Consider the following 11,426-nt stretch of genomic DNA (forward strand, 5'->3'; position numbering starts at 1 on the left):
ATGTGTTAATCAGAAGAGAGAAATTTACCAATGAAAGACATGGGTAAGGGGACAGAAAGAGAAAGGGAGAAAAAAAAATGTGTACCTGGCTGAAAGAGGGGTGTCTGGCTTGGGGTCCCGGGGCTGAAGCTACTGGGGGCAGTTCTCCCTTGAAGATCCTGACCCAGAGGTCGAAAGATGGGAGTGTGGTCAATACATACATTTTTCTAATCTGCCTTGTTGCAATGAGTGTTTCTGGACTATATCTTTCATGGAGTTATCTTTCAAATGTAAATTATATTAATAGAAGGAATAACCTTTTCCTATGTCCAGCGCTTTACAGGTTAAAAAATACATCTTAGAATAGTAATGTAGAATATGGGGTCATATTTGCAGAGGAGAGCTTGGGAGCAGAGGACAGTGGAATGTCTTGCCAAAGTCACATGGAGTTGGAGCCAGAAGAAGAATCCTAATCACATGCACACAGGTCAATATTTACTCAGTAAATTACACATTAATTGTTGCCTATTGATGTTTTATAGACGACAAATGATAGGTATCAGAAATGATAGAAAGCAAACTGAAGGAAGTAAAAAAGTAAATGAAGTAATTAATTACTGGGGACAGAGATGCCAAGGACACGCTCTACAACTACAGTGACTACCTTACCTTGGTACTATGAAATTCAGACTATAATAATTCCATAACTAACTGCATTTAAAAAATATCTTTTAGATTATTCAGGCCCCCACAAGGTGTTACAAACTGAATGGATCAACTCATGCCTCCCAAAAATGTGGCTGAATTTGTTCTCCTGGGACTCATATAGAATCCACACTTGCAGAAAATATTCCTTATTGTCTTTTTGCTCATTTTCCTATTTACCGTGCTGGCTAATCTGCTCATAGTCATCACTGTCTCCCTCAGCACCATCCTTAAAGCTCCCATGTACTTTTTTCCAACTTACTTGTCCTTCATAGATGCCTCCTCTGCCTGTGTCACCACCCCAAGATGATCATCAACCTGCTCTGCCAGAGGAGAACCATCTCCTTTGGGGGCTGCTTCACTCCTCTATTTGTGGAGCACCTCCTGGGAGGATCAGAGTTCATCTTTCTCATTATCATGGCCTATGACCACTATGTGGCCATCTGCAAGCCCCTGCACTACATGACTATAGTGAGACAGGGGCTCTGTCATGTCTTGGTGGTGGTAGCTTGGATTAGAGGCATCCTGCATGTCACTGTGCAGATTCTTTTCATGGTCAATTTGCCCTTCTGTGATCCCAATGTCATTGAACACTTCATGTGTGATCTCTTCCATTCCTGCAGAGACATTACTGGCTGGGAATGGTGGTGACAGCCAGCAGTGGAGCTATGTGCTTGCTCCTTTTCTCTATGCTACTCAACTACTACAAGGTTATCTTGAGCTCCCTGAAATCCCATGACTCTGAAGGACGAAACAAAGTCCTCTCCACATGTGGTTCCCACTTTACTGTCACTGTACTCTTGTTTGTGTCTTGCATATTCACCTCCATGAACCCAGTGGCCACCTATTCAATGGACAAACTGGTGACTGTGTTCTTTGTCATCCTCACCCCTATGTTGAATCCTATAATATACACAGTGAGAAACACAGAGGTGAAAAATGCTATGAGAAATTTGTCAAAGAGGAGAGTAACTTAGCCTGTTTATAATATTAAGGAAATGATAATATATCTAAATAGGGAGGATTATATCTTTGTTATACTGCAAGAGAATCAATGTTTTCAGAACTTGATGATAAATAAGCAAACAAAACACAACAACCAACCAAACAAACAAAAAGCAAAAAGAAAATAAAAGAAACTGGACCAGCAGATGGCAAAATGGTTACATCACTGGATTCCCAAATAGTCAACTGTAGTTCAAGTTTCTAGGTCTGGTAGCTTGAAGCTCATGCCCAGTGTATGTACATGTGTGCCTAAAATTCAAAGAGGAGAATGGAGGAGAAGAGATTGTACTGTGGTCATTCCCCATTGGAGGTGATTTCTTGCTCTCTGTCTCTCTGTTTTTCTCTGTCTCTTGGGCAAGCACACACATCCTATAGCAAATATTTCTAAAATAAAAGAAACTAATGTATATAGAGTCCTTAATAGTGGTAAGGCTTTTTATTAGATGCTTTTGATAGGTTTCTCATACTTTACTGAGTGTTTAAATTTATGTCTATAAATTCTGGAAATACAGTAGAAAGAACAAACTGTAAATTGTTTGATGATTCTGGAGCATGTTTTTCTCTGAGATTTACCACTTTTTTCCTAACTGTTCATACATATATCATTTAGATAAATAATTTTTCCACAGAGTCCCTATGAGAAATTAAATTTTGTTTTGCTTAGTCTAATAAAATAAAAGACAAAACCAAACAAAGCCCCCTAGAAATCTTAAATAGACGTTTGTAAGGTAAACATCCTTGAAGTAAGAAAACCATTGTTAGTCTTCTTTCCAGTCCTCCTTCCTTTCCTTCCGTCTTTTTTTTTCCCTTCTTTTATACCATGAGTCTGCTAACATCCAAAAGATACCCACTAAAGAGAGGAAAAAAAATTCATAACCTATCTCTTAATCTATTTTCCTGGCATAAAAAATAAGCCAGAAATTTTGAAATTACTCTAAATTTGTTCTTATTTTCTTAAATATAATCATGGCTCACACTTTTTACTGAATATAAGGGAAGATTTTTTAGTTTAGTTTTGATTTTTCTTTTTCTTTTATTTTTTTAACCCAGACTTGAGCTATTTTAAGCAATCGATAAACATTCTTCCATTCATTCTCCACAAAACAGCATATGCTACATTTCCAAAACAATTGCTCCATGGATGTTTTACTGTGCTTTCAGTAAATTATAGCTCTATTATCTTTCAGACAAATCCACTTCAGTTAGATGATTTAATCCTCATATTAGGTTGGCAGTTCCCATATTCCTGTCCCTGCTTTACAAAAAAGTGAATTGAATTTATGAAAAGTTTATTAATTTACCTGCATCAGATTATGCATCTAATAGTTTCAACTACAATATTTGAATTCAGTTCTTGTAAAATACAGTTATTTGTGATATGTTTATGCCTATAGATAAGTTTATATAGAACAAAGTCCCTCTTTGTCCTTCAAGAAAGATGATGCCAATGTGTGTAGCCTTTTCTCACATGTAGCAATATATTTCCAGCAATACTCCCCTAAGAACATGGAAAATAAAGGGGAGGTCACTCGACACTGTTACATAACACTTTTTGATTCAAGCCTTCTTTTGCTATAACACTCCTACTCATGTCACTACTCACAATGTCCTTTTGTTAAATTCAATGATCCTCTGGAACTATTTCTTCCACAATTTGACCATGTGGTGATGTTAAGTGTGGAACAATTGTTTGGGAGAATGACAGTGTGTTCCAGCTCAGATGTGGATGTTTCAAATTTGTAAAAAGTGGAATCCTTGTCCACAACGTCTAGGCCTGGAAGATAATATAATTGGTGGCTAATCTGATAATAAAAGCAAAGCAAATAAATAAGCAATGCCCTTTTTTTGTTTTGTTTTGGTACCAAGTATGTTGAATAAAATATTTTTAAGAGGGACATATGGAAGATAAGAATTGAGTGGAGATTTGGGTTTTGATTACAACACAGATAAAACTTTAGTTAAGTTCAAATTTAACCACTTTTTTCCTTTTTTAAATTTTTATTTATTTATTTTTTCATTGGGTGCTTGTGTTCACCAGAGAGAAACAGACAGTGAGAAATTATCCACCAGTGAAGCCTACAGAGAGTGTAGCAGTTACATTGTTGGACTCACACATGACCTACTGCAGTTTGAGTCTTGGACCTAGTGACTTGAAACTTATGCCAGGCATGTCCAAGATTCCTGGAGGAGAATGGTAGAGAAGGGATTGTACTCCAAGGGGGTGATTTCTCAATTCCCCCTCTCACTGTTTCCTCTCCCTGCCCCCAGCCTCTGCACCCTAAAGCAAAAATCTCAAAGAAAGAAAGAAAGAAAGAAAGAAAGAAAGAAAAGAAATCACCACCCCACTACCACCATGGGGGTGATTTCTCTTCCAGTCTTCTCCAAGGACTTTGGGTATGTGTACACACATGCCCAGTTTGATTTTCAAGTTGATGGATTTGGGACTTGAACTGTGAATGACCATGTGGGAGTCTAGCACCTTAACCACCATGTGAAAACAGCAGTTAGCACAATGGCTAAGTCGCTGGACTCCCATGTAGTCTACTATGGTTTGAGTCCCAGACCCGGTGGCTTAAACTCACGCCAGGTGCATGTGCATGCATGGCCAAGATCCCGAGAGGAGAATGGAGGAGAAGGAATTGTGGTGTGACCATCCCCCCTGGGGGGTGATTTCTCGCTTTCTGTCTCTATGTCTCTCTCTGTCTTTCTGGCAAGCGCATGTACCCTATAGCAAAAACCTCTTAAAAAATAATTTAGCTATGTATACGAACATTTGCAATGTATATAATATTTCTCCTAAGGGTATAAAAATAAGCTAAAATGTCTCTAAGTTTTTATACATAAAGCACATATGTACAAGAAATATCCAATTATGTAGATAGCATCTATAAAATATTAAAATTACAGAGGCAAGGACCACCTTTTAGCATAATGACTATGTCGCTGGACTCCCATGTAGTCGACTGTGCTTCGTGTCCCGGACACATTGGTTTAAACTCAACACCGGGCACGTGTGAGTGCATGCCCAAGATCCCGAGAGGAGAATAGAGGAGAAGGGATTGTGGCATGGCCATCACCCCTGGGGGGTGATTTCTCACTTTCTGTCTCTCTGTCTCTCTCTGTCTTCTTGGTGAGCGCAAGCACTCTATTGCAAAAATCTCACACACACACAAAAAAAAAATGGAGGCAGACTTGTTAAAGCCAAAAGACATTTGAAAGGATATATGACTGTTTAACAAGTACATTTAAAAAATGCTCCACAGCAGTAATCATTAGGGACTTGCTATCAAAATGACAATAGGGTATTGCTTCATCCCAGTTAGAATGGCTTTATAAAAATACAAATAATAACAAGTATGGTGAAGGTGGGTCTGGGGTAATACACAATGTACTCATGCTGGGAAAATTCATTGTGTATGCTGTAATGATACACAGTGATTTACTTTAAAATAAAAGTAAAATAAAGAAGAACTCTAGTGCAGTGTTAGTAGGTGCTATGGTTAGTCCCCAGTGGTTAATGTGCTGGAACCTTTGTCTGTGTAATGGTGAACCCTTTAAGAAAGTCTTATGGATGGTGGTTGGCTAAAGAAGACAGACAGACAGAGACAAAGAGAGAAAAATGTGAAAGCATCCTCGATGGAGAAAGGTTATGCTGCAGTCCTTTCTCCTCCATTTTTCCCAACTTTTGGGACTCAGGGCACACTCACACATGCTCCTGGTGTGTTTTTGAAACTGCTGGATCAGGAACTCCAACCATTTAGTGGGCCATATGGGATCTTGTCACATTAACCACCACACCACAGACGGTCTTGTTTTATTTAATTGACATTTTAAATGTCTGTCTTGAACAGAACAATAACCTAGTATGGATCACACTCCTGGTCAGGTGTAAACATTATTAAAATAAATAATAACAATAAAATAAATAAATAAAAAATACCATTCGACAACAATTCTTTAGCAATTCATCCTGGAACCCTTGTTCTCATTTCAAACCACAGTTAGCATGTTTTATTCCATGCTTTGCTTTGCTTCTTCCTTTATTATATGTTATTGTTCAGTAAACAGAATGGGATTACATGCAAATAAGACTCTGAAGATGGAATCTACAGAAAGTGTAAGAAACATATTTTTGCACAGACATAAGAGGGTGAAATATTTTTTGTTAAGCTTTAATCATGAAAAAGGAAGATTAAAAATAGAAAAAAACACAGGCCAGAAGACGTGAAAATGAGAACTAGAGAAATATCTATAGGAATTTGTCCTCACAGAATGTATCCAATATTTCTTCCTTTTTTTTTCTAAGAGATTTTGCCTTAGGGTGCGTGCACTAGCCAGAGAGAAAGAGAGAGACAGAGATAGTGACAGGAAAATGAGAAATAATCCACACTGAGATGGCCACACTGCAATCCCTTGTCCTCCATTCTCCTCCAGGGATCTTAGACATGTACATATTCATGCCCAGTGTGAGATCAAGCCATTTGTTTTGGGACTCAAACTGCAGTTGGCCATGTAAGAAGAGGGAGTACAACAATGTAAACACTACACCATCTGCTAGAACCAAGTGTACCTGATATTACATTATTTGGTACGGATTTAAAGTGCAATCTTAATTTTTTTGGAGACTTTTCCCATAGAGTGTGTGCACTTACTGGAGAGAGAGACAGACAGAGACGGTGACAGAGAATTTGAGACATTTTTCCCCTGCCCCAGTAGGAATGACCATGCCACAATCTCTTCTCCTTCTTTCCCCTCTGGGAATCTTGGGCACACATATATATGCACTGAGTGTGACTTTTCAAGTCACCTGGTCAGGGATTCAAACTACAGTCAGTCATGTGCGAGTCCAATCACATAATCACTGTGCCACTTGCTGGCCCCTAACTTCATCATTTTTTTTAAATTACAAAACACATTGTTTCAAAATAGATGGCTAAATTTCTGTGGAATTTCTCCTGTTCTTTGTATTTCTTTTATTCATCCAATAGCAAAATGTTTATAAACTTAAGCTGTAAGATATGTTAAAATATCTACTAGACCTTGGGCTCCATCAGTATTCTCACATTGTTTGATTATCAAAGTTTGCTATACAAACACAAGCATTAATCCATACATATATTTTTAGAGTTAGTTTACAATTATCTATCAATGATATTTCTCATTATGGAGAAAAGAGTGAGCTGATACTGTAATAGTTTAATACAAAATTATTGTCTGTCAGTTATGGGCTTCATATAGGATGTACAGATCCAGACAAATATTTTCTTTGAAATATTCCTGTTTTGCTAATCAGTTTGATATTTTAAAATAAAATAGCTTGTCTAAAGGGTGTATATTAAAATTAATGAGCCAGTATCAGATATAGTGATTTACATATGAAAATTTAATCTTGTGAGCAGAGAAAAAGTAATTATGTACTTGTTTATTATTTAATTAAAGCATCTTAAAAGTGTTTATAGTGTTCAGGTATCTCCCTCTCTCTATTAGTCTAGGAACTATCTCTTCTTATCTGTTTCTTTGCCAAGCACATGTGATCTATAGCAAAATTTTCTAAGTAAATAAATAAATAAATAAATAAATAACAACTACATAAAAATGAAACTTAGATATTCTTAGTTATCTAGCTAAAACAATATTAGTCCAGTATAATAAACTATGGATGTTACAATAAATACAAACTCTGATGGGCAGTTCTAATTATCTCTGAGAAGTATAAAAGAGAAAAAGAGTTATTTATTACTTCTTTTCTGCTGGGGTCCAGCCTCAGCAGGGGTGGGTTGACTCATCAGAGGTGGCACAGGTGAAAAAAAATAGGCTGAAACCTCAATAATTTTTAGTATGTTTTCAGCTGGCTACAGTTAGAGCAAAACTCCAGACCACAGCACTAGTGGCTATCAAACACACGTATGTATTGAGGGGTGTTTTATAGGAGTAGGAGGGATGAGGGGTAAATAAAAGATTTACTCTATGAAACAGGGAATTCAAGGCACAGAGACAATAATCACAATAATCATAAAACATGATGTCTGTCTTGTTTGATTAGGTATAATCAATTACAGTTCTCAGGATGAAGGAGTCTATTTGGTGCATTTTCTTCTTAAATCTTGATTACCAGACAGGGTCTTTTCAGATGAGAGGGTCTTGTAGCTCAGGAGACAACACAGGATGTTTTATTAGCAGTTTTTCATAGTTAACAGCACACAGGAGAGAAACCATTTGTAATTAGTATCTATTGCTTGCCTCGGACCAGATAAGAACTTTTAGCTAAGATAGTTACTCTTCCCCCTGGAGTCTTCAGGTTTGTTTATCCTGTCATTGTTAGACAGATCTGTCCTTCCTCTATTAACACACGGGTCCCTGTTTTTATTTGCTGAATTCTTTGTCTGTTAAGCAGTGAATTCTTGTGTGAATTTGACCTAATATAAGTTAACTTTGGCTTGCAGCTTTGACAAGGGGTATTTACGTAAAACTAGCCTTTAACTTAGTCTACATATGTTACTAATGCTAATTTAGCTTATACTAACTCAACTTAACATATGTTAATTTTGGCTTAAAACAGGCAGGTGAGGGAGTCTGTCTCAGGTTTCCTGACCCTCCTGTGGATCACTAATTGGCTTATTGTGAAGTTGCAGTAAGGTTGGGGGTGTCCTGGGCCAGTTTCTGCCTAAAAGGTTATTTTTAAGCTTATGTTAAATGTATCTTGAAGGGCGTTCCAAAGGTCAAGAAGATTTCTGCCTAGATGTGACTTCAGCACACTTTCTATTGTGACTGTGCTGGGGTGAAGCATCGTAATTAACAGTAGGTGGTCAGAGCAAAGGGGAACAGTTGGGGGACTTTTGGGAAATTTTATCATGTACTCAGGATGTATAAGAGAGCTATGTAATTCTTTTATAGTAGTATATAAGGAAGTTAGAAGGGGGTCACTTCCCAGCAAGGTTACCACAGTTTCTGGAGTGTACAAAAAGCGGCCTTGCCAAACATGTTGAGTGGACCCAAGCTTTGTTCCTAGGTCGGGGGGCATTCAGCAGTATCCTTGCCAACTTGCTGAACTGACCGGAAGTGGAGCTCAAAGGTCAAGAGCTCAAAAGAGATCCTGGGGCCCTACCGGGTAGGACTCCTCCACTTTTCAATACTGGATTCCTAATGGGGGGAAGAGATAAAGAAGGTTGTGAGGTGAGGAGCAGTTAAATGAGAATAGTGAATAAAAAAATGATAAGGAGAGATACGTGCATTCCTTCAGGTAAACACACAGATGGCCTCCATTAAAACTACATTTATAAATCATTAAATCAAAACATTGTAGAAAGTAAATTCATAGCCAAACAATAAACAAATACTAAAGCAATATAATACAATTCCATTTTCTTTATTTTATATAGCAAAGAGAAAACTTGGGAATATGAAGAGATAGTTCCTATCAACACATACTCAGAGTTTTCAATGAATTCATCAATTATTTTCTAACACTTACCTGGGCTTCCATTCTTCATGTTTAAAGAAAATTAATAAGGAAATATAAATTATTTTGTACTTTCTTTGAGCCAGGGATTCTTTCTTTTATATTGTATCTTCCAGTCTTTACAGTAATTATATAATTTTAGGACTTCACAGTCCATGTAATTGATGAGGAACCTGAGGCCCAAAAACTTTTTTTTAGAATCATTTTCTTTATTCATAATTATTGTTATTTTTAATTTGACCATAGCAAGACACACACACACACACACACACACACACACACACACACACAGGTCTGGGACTTGAAGCGTGCTCAGACGTGTGGGATACAGGTCTGGGACTTGAATTGTGGTCAGCCATGTGGGAGTCCAATGCCTTTAACCACCATGCCACCTACCAGCCCCAAGGCTCAAAAACCTTAAATGACATGCCATGAAACTTCTTAAAGATTCTTCCAGTTCAGTTATAAATGAAAGGACACAAATTGAAGTGTGATTTTTCTCTAAGATGTTTCTTTTAGGTGGTTGGGCTTGTTAATTTTTACTAAGTCCTTCAACAAAAGAGCAAAGTATGGAGCAATCTATTCATGACATTCTCTTGCTACAATTTCTGTCTCTCAACTGTCCTCTGACACCTCCACCCTTCATTCTCATCATAGGAACATAACAGGCAATGGCTTACCTAGTATCGTAGTAAGTGATACTTGTGTCCTAGATATGAACTTATTTTCATATAAAATATATAGCTTGAGTATGTGTCTACTATTAATCTTGAATATATTCTTGCCTTTCCTCCACAAAGGTTTTAAAACTTGGAGTGAATAGGAGGTAGCCTAGTAGGTAATTTGTCTATTGATTCATTTTTGTTGTTGTTGTTAATTATTAGATTCTAAGTAATCATAATTTTTTCTTTAATTTATGCATATTGTTAATAAGTTACAAATTCAATGGGTGAGGAATATAAAAATGAAAACATTTTTGACCATCACCTCAAAGCTTTTTCTACAATATCACATTATCTCTTTCTGTGGAAGGTATATTACAAAAGTTATTATCCAAGATCATTTTTACTTCTTTACACCTACTTTTTAAAAACTTAATGTTTTATTTTTCATCAGAATCAACCCTCATTCTTTCCCACACTTTCTTCATGGCTTGTTTCATGTCCTTATTCCTGAAAGTATAAATCAAAGGATTAAGCAAAGGAGTTAGGATGGAGTAAAATATTGCCACCATTTTGTCAGAGGAGAGAACAAATGGAGGTCATACATATTCAAACACACACAGGACAAAAAAACAAAACCACAACAGTAATGTGAGATCCACAGGTGGAAAATGCTTTCCACCACTCTGAGTAACTATGGGTTCTCAAAGAGGCAAAATGACACCATAAGAGATAAGCAACAAGGAGAAGATTAAAATGAAGAAAAAACTCAATGTTCATGACCACCAAAATGCCAACAATATGTGTGTCCATGCAGGTAAGCTTCAGTAATGGGTACAAGTCACATATGAAATGATCAAGTATCACGGAATCCAAGAAGCCACCTGTCCAGGCTACTCCCATCAGAAGGCCACAGAGCCTCCAGTTCATAATAGAAGAGTAGTGCAAGGACTTGCAAATGGCCACGTAATAGTCATAGGCCTTGTCTGTGAGGACAATCAACTCCACCCCACCAAAGAAGTATTCAGCAAAGATTTGGACCATGCAACCTTGAAAAGAGATGGTTTTCCTCTCAGAAAGGGAGTCTGCAATTATCTTTGGCATGATGATGGAGGAGAAACACTCATCCAGGAAGGACAGGAAGGCCAAGAAGTACATGGGGGAGCTCCACAGGGCAGAGCTGCTGAGGATGGTTACTGCAATTAGCATGTTGCCCCTGATGGTTGCAATGTACACAAACATAAATACAACAAATACCATTTTCTGAACATTTGGATTTTATGAAAGTCCCAGAAGGATGAACTCAGTTACAATGCTTTGATTGTGCAATATTTCCAAGGAAAAGATGAGTGCTATGCCAGTAAGTATGAAGAATCTGTAATTAGGTTAAAAACTTGCAGATCTGTTTACAGTATTATAGTCATGAGCAAGTTGGTGTACACAGACACAAAAATTACCTTGAATGCTTCTATTGTCACTGAGGAAATATAATTAGAAATTTGCAATAGTATTCATCAAAAGTCACAAGAAAGAAAGAAAGGAAGGGAGGGAGGAAGGGAGGGAGGGAGGGAGAGAGGAAGGAAGGAAGGAAGGAAGGAAGGAAGGAAGGAAGGAAG

The 11,426-nt window shown here is 37.4% G+C and overlaps 1 pseudogene; it reads left to right on the forward strand.

Annotated features, from left to right (window-relative positions):
* The first annotated feature begins 748 nt into the window (after positions 1-748).
* Positions 749-8,169, forward strand: LOC106733566 (olfactory receptor 140-like; annotated as a pseudogene).
* The last annotated feature ends 3,257 nt before the right edge of the window (positions 8,170-11,426 follow it).

The sequence above is a fragment of the Tupaia chinensis genome, unplaced genomic scaffold (genome assembly GCF_000334495.1).
Source record: "Tupaia chinensis unplaced genomic scaffold, TupChi_1.0 Scaffold144082_1, whole genome shotgun sequence".
In the NCBI taxonomy this organism is placed as follows: Eukaryota; Metazoa; Chordata; class Mammalia; order Scandentia; family Tupaiidae; genus Tupaia; species Tupaia belangeri.